Genomic DNA, 12,099 nt, shown 5'->3' with positions numbered 1-12,099 from the left:
TATACAATAAATAGTAGCCTTTACAAAACAATATTGATCCTTTTAAATCTTCAAAATCATTTAAATACTATTGCGCGCGCAAGAGAGAGAGGGAGGGGGAGTAACGTCCACTCGACAAAAACTAGGACTAATATGTGATTCAATTTGAAAGAAATTTTCATTTTATTCATTTTACCAGAACACATTGATGGTATTGATATCCTATATCCGGTAATATCTATTATCCATTGACACGTGATGAAAAACCGGTAAAGTTTGGAAATCCCCTTCTTATTATTAATAACTTATATTATTCTGTATGTCAGTTCGACCCACTATTTTGTTCATTGATAAAACATCAGAGTTGTATTAAGGCAGATCATTCACAATATCTAAAAAAACAGATAAAATTGCATAATGAGAGAAAGAGATGGGGTTTAACGTCCACTCGACACAAACTAGGTCATTTCGGGACTAACACATGGCTCAATTTTATTTTAATAATTCGTTTACGCTTAGGGGTCTTTAGCAGTGGGAAGAAACCGATGGACCCGGAGAAAACCCACGAGGTTGGACAGGACATGCGACCCTACTCCTTGTCACGCTACCCAGACAAAATTTCTCGCATAGCACACTACATGGCGTATTAGTCATTTGGAGCCACGATGGCTAAGTGGCTAAGACGCTGGCTCGCTAGCCTGGAGATTGGGTGTTCGATCCCTGCATTGGCCGAAAAGGTTCATCGGGATTTTCCGACGTGGTTCCTCCTTGTCAGTGGTACAGGACGAAGGCCCTGACTAGGCCAGCTGTCTAGTTGTTCGGATGAGACGAAAAAACGAGATCCCACGTATATATTGGCATGCACGTAAAAGATCCCTTGACAGTTGGAATTCGATATAGAGTAGGCTGTAGTGCCGCTACCTGGGCAAAATTTTCCTCATAACACATTGTATGGCGTATGCATGTCTTCATTAGCCCAGTTCGGAGCAGAACAGTAGAATGTTAAACCTCATTTCATTTCATTCCATTTCGTATTAGTCATTTCATTTCCAAAACAGTAAATATAAGCTTATGTATTTTAAGAACGCGATGGATTGCATAATTTAGAAATTATTAAATTAAAAAAATGAACATGAAATGACTTAATGATTCAGGTGTTGTAAGGAATGGATTTCACAACACATTCCGGATGTTGAATTTGAATGGCGTTTTGTTCTATAAAAATAAATACCTGTTATTAAAACCTAGTCAAGCATCGAACCCGGATCAAGATGGCAACCCCTACAAATAAAGAATTATGATGGCGGCTCAAATATTTAAAACATTCAATGGAAAGGTTCAAAAGGCAATATTCAATTATGAATATTTTATTCAGCTTTTATTAATAATGTAGCATCAATGATATTTATAACTAAATATAAGATGAGTCAATGTTTGTCTTGGTTACATGATGACTAATCTTTGTCATTTCGAAAGCTATGGTTGAACTTACACGTGGAGAGAGAGAGAGAGAGAGAGAGAGAGAGAATGAGATGGGGTTTAACGTCCACTCGACACAAACTAGGTCATTTCGGGACTAACATATGGTTTAATTTTATTTCAAAAATTCGCTTGCGCGTAGGGGTCTTTAGCAGTGGGAGGAAACCGGAGGACCCGGAGAAAACCCACGAGGTTGGACAGGCGACCCTACTCCTTGTCACGTACAGCCCGGGAATCGAAACCCCGCCAGTTGACTCAATGACAGACCGTATGACACAGCGCGCGCGTGCGAACCATTCGGCCATCCAACCCCCCACTTACAGATGGAGAATTTTCCATGTGTTGGTTGTGTACTCGAAGTACCTCTTCTGGAGTTATACAAATCATTATCTATAAATGAAATTATATACCAAATCGTATTCAGTATAAACACCTCTTTGATTTAGGGAGAGAGGTTTTACACAGGCTAAGCCTGTCCCCCAATCCCATTCAGACATCCTGCATAAAAATATTGTTTTAAAAAAAAAATGAATTGAAATGAGACGGGGATTAATGTCATACTTGTCTGTCCTGACTATCGAATATGAAATGTATTTTTGCTAGTACATAGTGGAGAGTGAAGTGCATAGTACATACATGTTGATGTATAGCAGATCGCGGCCAATAGAGTAATCATCCTCATTCGCCTTTCATTCTGGTGCTGAATGGCAAGATGCCGAAGATGCAAGACCCGGCGTCGATGATGGGTTTAACGTCCACTCGACACAAACTATCTCATTAGGGGATGAACACATGGTTCTTGCGCGTGGTTGTCTTTATCAGTGGGAGGAAACCGGAGATAACCCACGAGGTTTGACAAGCGACCCTACTCCTTGTCACGTACAACCGGGGAATCGAAACTATGCTAGTTGACTCAATGACAGGCCTTATGATACAACGCGCACCTGCTAACCATTCGGCCATCCAACCCCGTCCTTGTTATGCATACCACAGTCATCAACTGCTTGTGCACAGGCTGACATTGGATCCAGATCATGACAGTTCTCTCGGTTGTTTGTCCTATCACTTTCTGCTACATGGTTTATTAAAACTGAATTATATTTACAAAACACGAATTACAATACTAAATTAAATTGTTTTATTTACAATAGACTTGTTTAAAAGTATAAATTACAATGATTATTAATCTGAAACTGAATTTTATATTTATTTTATTTACAATATGATCATCAAAACTGAAATATATTTACAAAACCAGAATTACAATTCTTGTAAATCTTAGAGACATATTATGGGAGATTAGATAAAGAGTTGGCAGTTGTCACTTTAATAGTTAAAATCTAGATAATGTAAAGGGAATTTGCTGGATATTTCAGTCAAATAGTTCATCTTTGAACCGTGAATTTAGCGATTGAATTTTGGGTCTAGTCTCGATCATCATTCCTAAAGTCGGTACGATAAAAAACCATAGTTTCAATTATCCAGTCTTTGATTTAATCATGAATGAGCGTTGAGCAGCAGATCGGATTATAATCCAGTAAATATCGCAGCCTAGGGATGAAATCGAATATTGATTATGGTCTGGATGCCATCTAGAGTTGATTATGGTCTGGAGAGGTTAATTAATGTCTAATTAATAATTTAGATAACATTTCAGGTTTAAAGAAAGACCTGCAATTGGCAGATTTAGCTCTTGCATAATGTATGTTTATATAGTTTTATTGACAAGAGTCTTTCAGTATAGTGACTGTTAACCTGAAATAGTTCTTTTTGTGATAAATTAAGACCAAATACCTCACAAGTTACAATAGTTGTTTTATAATCTAATATAGGGTTTTCACTAGATGTGTTTGGGGTGGGGTGGTTAATAAATGATTAATGTTTTATTAAAACTGAACTTTATTTACAACAAAAAATCCATAAATTACAATGACTTAACAAAAAAATTAATGTATAACTGAATATTTTGTTCAAGAGTCGGTCATTATTGTGATGCATACATCTGGTAAGGGGTTATTTCGTTGGGATTTTAAAAATGTACAGAACATCTTAATCAGCCAATCGAGAGCGGATTCTGATGCAGGTGCAAAGGGGTGTTGGTCGTCTAAGCTGGGTTCACGGAGTGGTTCATCCTCAGGGTTTGGTGCAAGGGTTGGTTCTTCTTCTGAGCTAGGAGCACGGAGTGGTTCTTCTTCTGGGCTAGGTGCACTCGGGGGTTCGTATTCTGAGCTAGGTACATCCGGAGGTTCGTATTCTGAGCTAGGTGCACTGGGAGGTTCGTATTCTGGGCTAGGCTCACTGGAATTTTCGTATTCTGAGATTGTTGTACTGGGAGGTTGGTATTCTGAAAGTATAAACATAGAAAATTAAAATGGAGAAAGAAAAGGTTGTAAAGTTGTAAATATTTGTTATAAACTCGATTTAACAGAAATAAATAGAGTTGTAAATATTTGCTAGGACTTCGATATAAACGGAGAGATGTAAATTTATAAATATTTTTAATAAATTCGATTTAACAGAAAAAGGTAAAGTAGTAAATATTTGCTATAAATTCGATTTAACAGAACAAAGTATAAAGTTTTAAATATTTGCTATAAATTCGACGTAACAGAAAAAGTAGTAAATATTTGCTATTAATTTGATTTAAACAGAAAAAAAAGTAAAGTAGCAATTATTTGCTATTAATTTGATTTAACAGAAATAAAGTACAGTAGTAAATATTTTCTACAAAATTCGATTTAACATAAAAACAAGTACAGTAGTAAATATTTCCTATAAATTTCATACAACCTAACACAGATAAACAAAGTAGTAAATATTTGCTATCAATTCGATATAACAGAGAGCAGTAAATATTTGCTATCAATTCAAGAGAGCAGTAAAGCATCAAATATTTGCGACGAATTCAATTTATTTAAAGTAATAAATATTATAATCTACCTGTGTTTATTGGTGAAGGAAAAGAATAAACAGTCACCAGAATCATTAACAACATCAATATCCTTAGAACCATCTTTAATTCTCGTACCTAAATAATGAAATGATATAAAACATTATAAATGAAATGAAATGGGGTTTAACATCCTACTGTTCAGCTCTTACAGGGCCAATGAAGACGGGCGTACGCCATACAGTGTGCTATTCGTGAAATTTTGCCAGGGCAGTGGCGCTACGGTCTACTTTTATATCGAAATCCAACTGCCAAAGGATCTTTTACGTGAACGCCAATGTGTACACGCGACCTCGGTTTTACGTCCTATCCGAACGACTAGATCGTTGTCCTTGCCAGGCCTTCCTCCATCCTGCACAATTGACAAGGGGAAACCACGCCAGAAAATCCTGATGAACTTATTCGACCACCGTATGCTGAAGATACTTGTGCTAGTCCAGTTTTAAAATAAGTATAACCAAGTAAATATCAAGTTGTATTGACGAGTGAGAAACATTAAACTTTAAAATATTTACAATTATAAACAATATACATGTAGGTATACTAGATTGATTTCCCACGAAAACCCCAAAAGGCAAAAAAAGAACAACCCAAAACAAATCACCAAAACAAAAAAAGAAAAAAAAAAGAATAAAAAGAAAAAAAAAACAAAATCAAAAAAAAAAAGAAAAAAAAAGACCCCCCCCCCCCCCAAAAAAAAAAAACAACCCCAAAACTAGATAGGTTTAAAATGAATCCTATAAAGAATAATAATGACAATAAAAAAAATTTAATAAATAAAAAATAAAAATGCAAATTTTAAATAAATAAAAAACTGATTTCAATATGAAGCTACCGACCGATCTGAAATGTCACAAATTTGACCTAATATATAATACAAGTAAATAAAATAAAAAAAAATACCTTCAAAGAAAATAAGCTAGAATTCTGATAAATAATATTAGAATACAAATTCTAACTGCCAGTGGACTAGTATACTCTTCAGCTGTGGATCGTCTTTTAATGTTCAAACATATAGTCTTATAACAATTTGAGCATTTCAGAGGTATTTATACCATTTTAGGGATGCGGTCATCAAGGTGTTTTTAGTTTCGGCGTTTACCAGGTAACAAGAAATTACTCAATACTTTTACTTATTCCCGGATATAGTTTTATGAATTCTATCAATGACATTTTGATTTGATCAATAGATGTATGGATTAATTGTAACTATCTTAATATAAGATTAATTTCACTACTATTTTTTGATATTCTCCGGTAAATTTCATATGACGCAATTACACTAGTGTACAATATATATATATATATATATATAATATATAATATATATATATATATATATATATATATATACACGTTCTGATGAAAGAGTGATAAAGTTTCCGTATGACCTAATAACACCAGCATGGTTAATTTAACTGCGAATGGAATATTTCCTCTAGTGGGTAGCCTTGAAGACATCCTTGAATCATGGGAATAACCGGAACCAATTCAGTACGTCGTGGCCAATTGCTATGCTAGACAGGTTAAAGTGCAATACATTACGCACAAAACTAGTGCTGAATTTAAAGGGAGATAATTTATATAGGCCCTTTCCTGTTGTTCAATCCGATTCAGTTTATTGAATATTTTTTAACCTTACAAGTGTAACGTCTCAACAACCATTCTTTCGTCAATTACAATATGGGCACAATTTAAAAACCGAGGTAAATCCCTGAATGAAGAGAAATAGGGTTTAACGTCCATTCGACACAAACTAGGTCATTTGGGGACTAATATATGGTTCGATTTTAATTCAATAATTCGCATGCGCGTAGGGTTCTTTAGCAGTGGGAGTAAACCGGAGGTCCCGGAGAAAACCCACGAGGCTGGACAGGCGACCCTATTCCTTGTTACGTACAACCGGGAAATCGAAACCAAGCTAGTTGACTCAATGACAGACCTTATGATACAACGCGCACGTGCTAACCATGCGCTCGCTTACGACTATGATCAACAGTTTGCTCATGTTGCATCCAGTCGCGGATAAATTCAGTCGTAGCGACATAAGCTCATGTTTCTGTTAAGTCCGGCCCACACCGCCACGACTTGCCCAGACTCTACCCAACGCAACGTCTTGTCTTAGATAATCAGTGCAGTGTGGACAGTTCCGCGACCACGATTCAATCGATTTCCGTCGCGTCGTGGCCCGTTGGCCCGACTGAGCATGTTCAGTCGTAGTCGGATGCAGTTGGATGTAGTCGTAACCCATCGTGTTTGTGTGGAGACTCACACGACACGATCATTTGTCTTACTGTTGTTTAGCCAATCAGAGAGTAGCATTTAGTCATGTGAATGTGCAGGTCATGTGCTCCTTGTTTCCCCGGAAAAATTCAAGATGGCAGATTTGTGGACAGAAGAGAGACGCTAGAGGGAAGTGAGACTTGGGCCTGTGTGGACTGGTACCGTCGTAGGCAAGTGAAGTACAGACGCGACCCGATTTTTTTTACAACTACCCAAGACGCTGAGTCCTTTCGGGTTGTGTGTAGTCGTAGCGGTATGGGCCGGGCTTTAGTCGTCGTCAATTTTATCGGGTCGTAAGTCGAAATTAGCTAGGGTTAAGAGATATGGCCTGCAAATAGTACATTTATACGAATCGAATAATCTGTTTTTCGTTTGGTGTTTGCCAGGGGGATAGGGTTGACGTCGTTGGACTTTTGATTAAGTGCGGGTAGATCTACGATTGACGCTGATTTGGATATTTACTTCCGTTTCACATGTACTTTCCAGAAGCGGGAGGGGATCTTTCACTTCAAATGTGGTCGTATAGATTTCCGGAAGTAATGGAGAGAGTGGGCTTCCCATAGGTAACCCGTATATGTCTACCTCTTGTTCTTCTTTTTATTGTATTAGTGTTTAGCGTCCGCCTCCACAGAGGATGATATCGCAGACAAGTTGTGTTATTTATTTATGTTTTATCATTATGCTTAGCGCATGCGCGGGACTCTTTCCTGTGGGAGGAAACTGGAGTACGGAGTAAACTCACGTCGTTGACACCAGGGATCGAAACCACAACCGCAAACCAGAGGTGATCGGCCAGATAGGAAATGAAATGAAATGGGGTTTAACGTCCTACTGTTCTGCTCCTATACTGGGCTAATGAAGACGGGCATACGCCATACAGTGTGCTATGAGGGAAATTTTGCCCGGGCAGCGGCGCTACGGCCTACTCTTATATCGAATTCCAACTGCCAAGAGATCTTTTACGTGCATTCCAATGTATACACGGGACCTCGGTTTTTCGTCTCATCCGAAGGACTAGACAGCTGTCCTTGTCAGGCCCTCTGTCCTGCATCACTGACAAGGGGGAATCACGCCGGAAAATCGTTCAGGGTTGGTAGTTACACTAGGGCCGTCCCGAGGTTGAAATTTGATGTATAGGGGTAGTTCGGACTGGGGACTAACATAGGCCTGGCGGCAATGGACTACCGCTTCCGGTTTTGGAGTAATACTACTTCCGGTTCCGGGTCATCCGTTAGTGATTTACTAAAACTAAACTAAACACTGACTTTCATTTATCAAAACACGAAATTCAATAATTGAAATTCTGTAATAGTTATTTCAGAGGATTCTGTTTATACAAAACAAAAATAGGGGTTTCAATACATTTTATTTACAAAAACACATATTTCAATACTTTTATATCTTCAAAAGATTTATTTCAATAGATTCTTTTCAAAAATCCTATAATTGAAATCAAACATTTTATTCAAGGGTGATACAAACATCTGGTAAGGTCATGTTTGGCTGGGATTTTATCCAAACACAGTACATTTCAATAAACCAATCTAGAGCCATAGGTAAAGTATCTAAATTTATATCTTGGTGTTCGTATACTGAAAGTATAAAACATAGAGTCCAAATAAATTTATACTGTCTGCAAGAAAGAGAGAGAGAGAGAGAGAGAGAGAGAGAGAGGGTAACGTCCACTCGACACAAACTAGGTCATTTCGGGACTAACATATGGTTTAATTTTATTTCAATAATTCGCTTGCGCGTAGGGGTCTTTAGCAGTGGGAGAAAACCGGAGAACCAGGAGAAAACCCACGAGGTTGTCACGTACAACCGGGGATTCGAAACCACGCCAGTTGACTCAATGACAGGCCTTATGATACGGCGCGCACGTGCTTACCAATCGGCCATCGATCCCCAACCCCCTAAGTTGTAAAGAACAGTAAAGTAGTAAATAAAGTAGTAAAGAATAGTGAAGTAGTAAAAACTAGTAAAGAAGTAAAGAAAGTAGTAAATAATAGTAAAGAATAGTAAAGTAGTAAAGAATAGTAAAGTAAAATAAAGAATAGTAAAGTAGTAAAGAATAGTAAAGTAAAGTAAAGAATAGTAAAGTAGTAAAGAATAGTAAAGTAAAGTAAAGAATAGTAAAGTAGTAAGGAGTAGTAAAGTAGTAAAGGATAGTACAGAATAGTAAAGAATAGTAAAGTAGTAAAGGATAGTACAGAATAGTAAAGAATAGTAAAGTAGTAAGGAGTAGTAAAGTAGTAAAGAATAGTAAAGTAGTAAAGAATAGTAAAGTAGTAAAGAATAGTACAGAAAAGTAAAGAATAGTAAAGTAGTAAAGAATAGTAAAGTAGTAAAGAGTAGTAAAGAATAGTAAAGTAGTAAAGAATAGTACAGAAAAGTAAAGAATAGTAAAGTAGTAAAGAATAGTAAAGTAGTAAAGAATAGTAAAGAATAGTAAAGTAGTAAAGAATAGTAAAGTTGTAAAGTAGTAAAGAATAGTAAAGTAGTAAAGAATAGTAAAGTAGTAAAGAATAGTAAAGTAAAGTAAAGAATAGTAAAGTAGTAAAGAATAGTAAAGTAAAGTAAAGAATAGTAAAGTAGTAAAGGATAGTACAGAATAGTAAAGAATAGTAAAGTAGTAAAGGATAGTACAGAATAGTAAAGAATAGTAAAGTAGTAAGGAGTAGTAAAGTAGTAAAGAATAGTAAAGTAGTAAAGAATAGTAAAGTAGTAAAGAATAGTAAAGTAGTAAAGAATAGTACAGAAAAGTAAAGAATAGTAAAGTAGTAAAGAATAGTAAAGTAGTAAAGAGTAGTAAAGAATAGTAAAGTAGTAAAGAATAGTACAGAAAAGTAAAGAATAGTAAAGTAGTAAAGTAGTAAAGAGTAGTAAAGAATAGTAAAGTAGTAAAGAATAGTAAAGTAGTAAAGAGTAGTAAAGAATAGTAAAGTAGTAAAGAATAGTAAAGTTGTAAAGTAGTAAAGAATAGTAAAGTAGTAAAGAATAGTAAAGTAGTAAAGAATAGTAAAGTAAAGTAAAGAATAGTAAAGTAGTAAAGAATAGTAAAGTAAAGTAAAGAATAGTAAAGTAGTAAAGGATAGTACAGAATAGTAAAGAATAGTAAAGTAGTAAAGGATAGTACAGAATAGTAAAGAATAGTAAAGTAGTAAGGAGTAGTAAAGTAGTAAAGAATAGTAAAGTAGTAAAGAATAGTAAAGTAGTAAAGAATAGTAAAGTAGTAAAGAATAGTACAGAAAAGTAAAGAATAGTAAAGTAGTAAAGAATAGTAAAGTAGTAAAGAGTAGTAAAGAATAGTAAAGTAGTAAAGAATAGTACAGAAAAGTAAAGAATAGTAAAGTAGTAAAGTAGTAAAGAGTAGTAAAGAATAGTAAAGTAGTAAAGAATAGTAAAGTTGTAAAGTAGTAAAGAATAGTGAAGAATAGTAAAGAATAGTAAACAGAGAGCATTTGCTATAAATACGAAATAAAGTAGTATGAATAAACTACCTTTGCCTTGGCCTGGAGGAGGAGCATAAACTGTCACCAAAATCATTAATAGCACTATATTTATCCTAATAAACATATTTAATTTGGGTACCTGGAACACAAATAAACAAACTATTGAAAAAAAACCCATTAATTTCTAGTAGGAAGCCATGGCGACTCAGTGCGTAAGACATAAATAAAATATATAAATGAATAAATAAAGAACTTTAAAAGAATAAATCTCGATCCCAGAGATAAGTTTACCCTTTGTTTGTCCCTGGGAAAACTCGTCGGCCATTTTGAATATCACGTGAGGTATCCTTCCGTCGGTCGCTTCCTAAAGATCCAAGATGGCGACTCTAACCCACGTTCTTTCAGAAATTTCACGTATTTAGCCGAATCACTCACATTGTCCGCTAAAAATAGTTCCCGGTAAATCATCAAATCGGCTGTTTTCGAATGGACTTTTGATGTCAAGATGTGGAAAATGTTCTAAGGATCATTAACGTGTAACTCATGCAACGAACCAATGCCTAATTGTCGAGAAATCGGCATCATTTCATTCTAACAAATCCTGCCAATCAGTAGCCAGTTGGAGGGGGGGGACTAGGAGCCAGAGATAAGAGAGAAAGAGAAATGGGGTTTAACGTCCACTCGACACAAACTAGGTCATTTCGGGACTAACATATGGTTGAACCTTATTTCAATAATTCGCTTGCGCGTATGGGTCTACAGCAGTCGGAGGGAAACCGGAGAACCCAGAGAAAACCCACGAGGTTGGACAGACGACTCTACTCCTTGTCACGTACAACCGGGGAATCGAATCCACGCCAGTTGAGTCAATGACAGACCTTATGATACAACGCGCACGCACTAACCATTCGGCCATCCCCCATCAGGGATAAAGTTATCTCTGGGATTGAAAAGAAAAAGATCGAAGTCTAATATAAAACCCCTTGTCAGTGATGCAGGACGGAGGGCCTGACAAGGACAGCTGTCTAGTCGTTCGGATGATACGAAAAACCGAGGTCCCGTGTATATATTGGAAAGCACGTTAAAGATCCCCTGGCAGTTGGAATTCGATATAAGAGTAGGCGATAGTGCCGCTGCCCGGGCAAAATTTCCCTCATAGCACACTGTATGGCGTATGCCCGTCTTCATTAGCCCAGGTTAGGAGCAGAACAGTAGGACGTTAAACCCCATTTCATTTCATTTCATTTCTAATATAAAACACAAACTCGACTTACCAGTGATGTTGTTAAAGATATACGACCAATAGATTCCTCAGCTGTAAATTGTTTACAATGTTCGTTCGTTTGTGGGTGTCAACATGCACTTCCGTCCTTGTTGGGGTCAACATGCACTTCCATTTTTGATGTTGAAACATATTCTATTTATAGTATTTGAAACTAACCGTTTTGTTGACACGGTGTTTTTAGTTTAGGTGTTTACCAGGTAACAAGAAATTACTCAATACTTTTACTTATTCCCGGATATACTTTTGTAAATTCTATCAATGACATTTTGATTTGATCAATAGATATGTAGATTAATTTCAACCGATCAACGCTATACTGAATGATAGTCCGCGGCAAAGTTCACATGACGCAATTACACCAGTGATTAAAGACATCGTTAATGGAATATTTTCTGTGATGTGAAGAGAGAGAGAGAGAGAGAGAGAGAGAGGGAGAGAGAGAGAGAGAGAGTTTAACGTCCACGCGATACAAAATAGGCCATTTCGGGACTAACATATGGTTCAGTTATATTTCAATAATTGAATTGCGTATAAGGGTCTTTATCAGTGGGAGGAAACAGGAGGACCCAGAGAAAACCCACGAGGTTCGACTGGACACCCTACTCCTTGTCACGTACAACCGGAAGATCGAAACCACGCCAGATTTGACCCAATGACAGACCTTATGATGC

At 36.5% G+C, this 12,099-nt stretch overlaps 2 long non-coding RNA genes across 2 annotated transcripts; both read right to left on the bottom strand.

Moving 5' to 3' along the window:
• Positions 1-3,512: 3,512 nt before the first annotated feature.
• Positions 3,513-5,420, bottom strand: LOC126827646 (uncharacterized). The gene is made up of 3 exons (XR_008788681.1): positions 5,312-5,420; positions 4,399-4,486; positions 3,513-3,802 (listed from the first exon to the last, which is right to left on the bottom strand). It is a non-coding gene; the product is annotated as an uncharacterized LOC126827646 (long non-coding RNA).
• Positions 5,421-8,157: 2,737 nt separating this feature from the next.
• On the bottom strand, positions 8,158-11,563 carry LOC126827633 (uncharacterized). The gene is made up of 3 exons (XR_007682809.2): positions 11,418-11,563; positions 10,192-10,282; positions 8,158-8,283 (listed from the first exon to the last, which is right to left on the bottom strand). It is a non-coding gene; the product is annotated as an uncharacterized LOC126827633 (long non-coding RNA).
• Positions 11,564-12,099: the final 536 nt, after the last annotated feature.

Source organism: Patella vulgata, chromosome 7 (assembly GCF_932274485.2).
Source record: "Patella vulgata chromosome 7, xgPatVulg1.2, whole genome shotgun sequence".
NCBI lineage: Eukaryota > Metazoa > Mollusca > Gastropoda > Patellidae > Patella > Patella vulgata.
The sequence above is the reverse complement of the archived record's forward strand: the minus strand, read 5'-3'. Positions and strand labels throughout refer to the sequence as shown.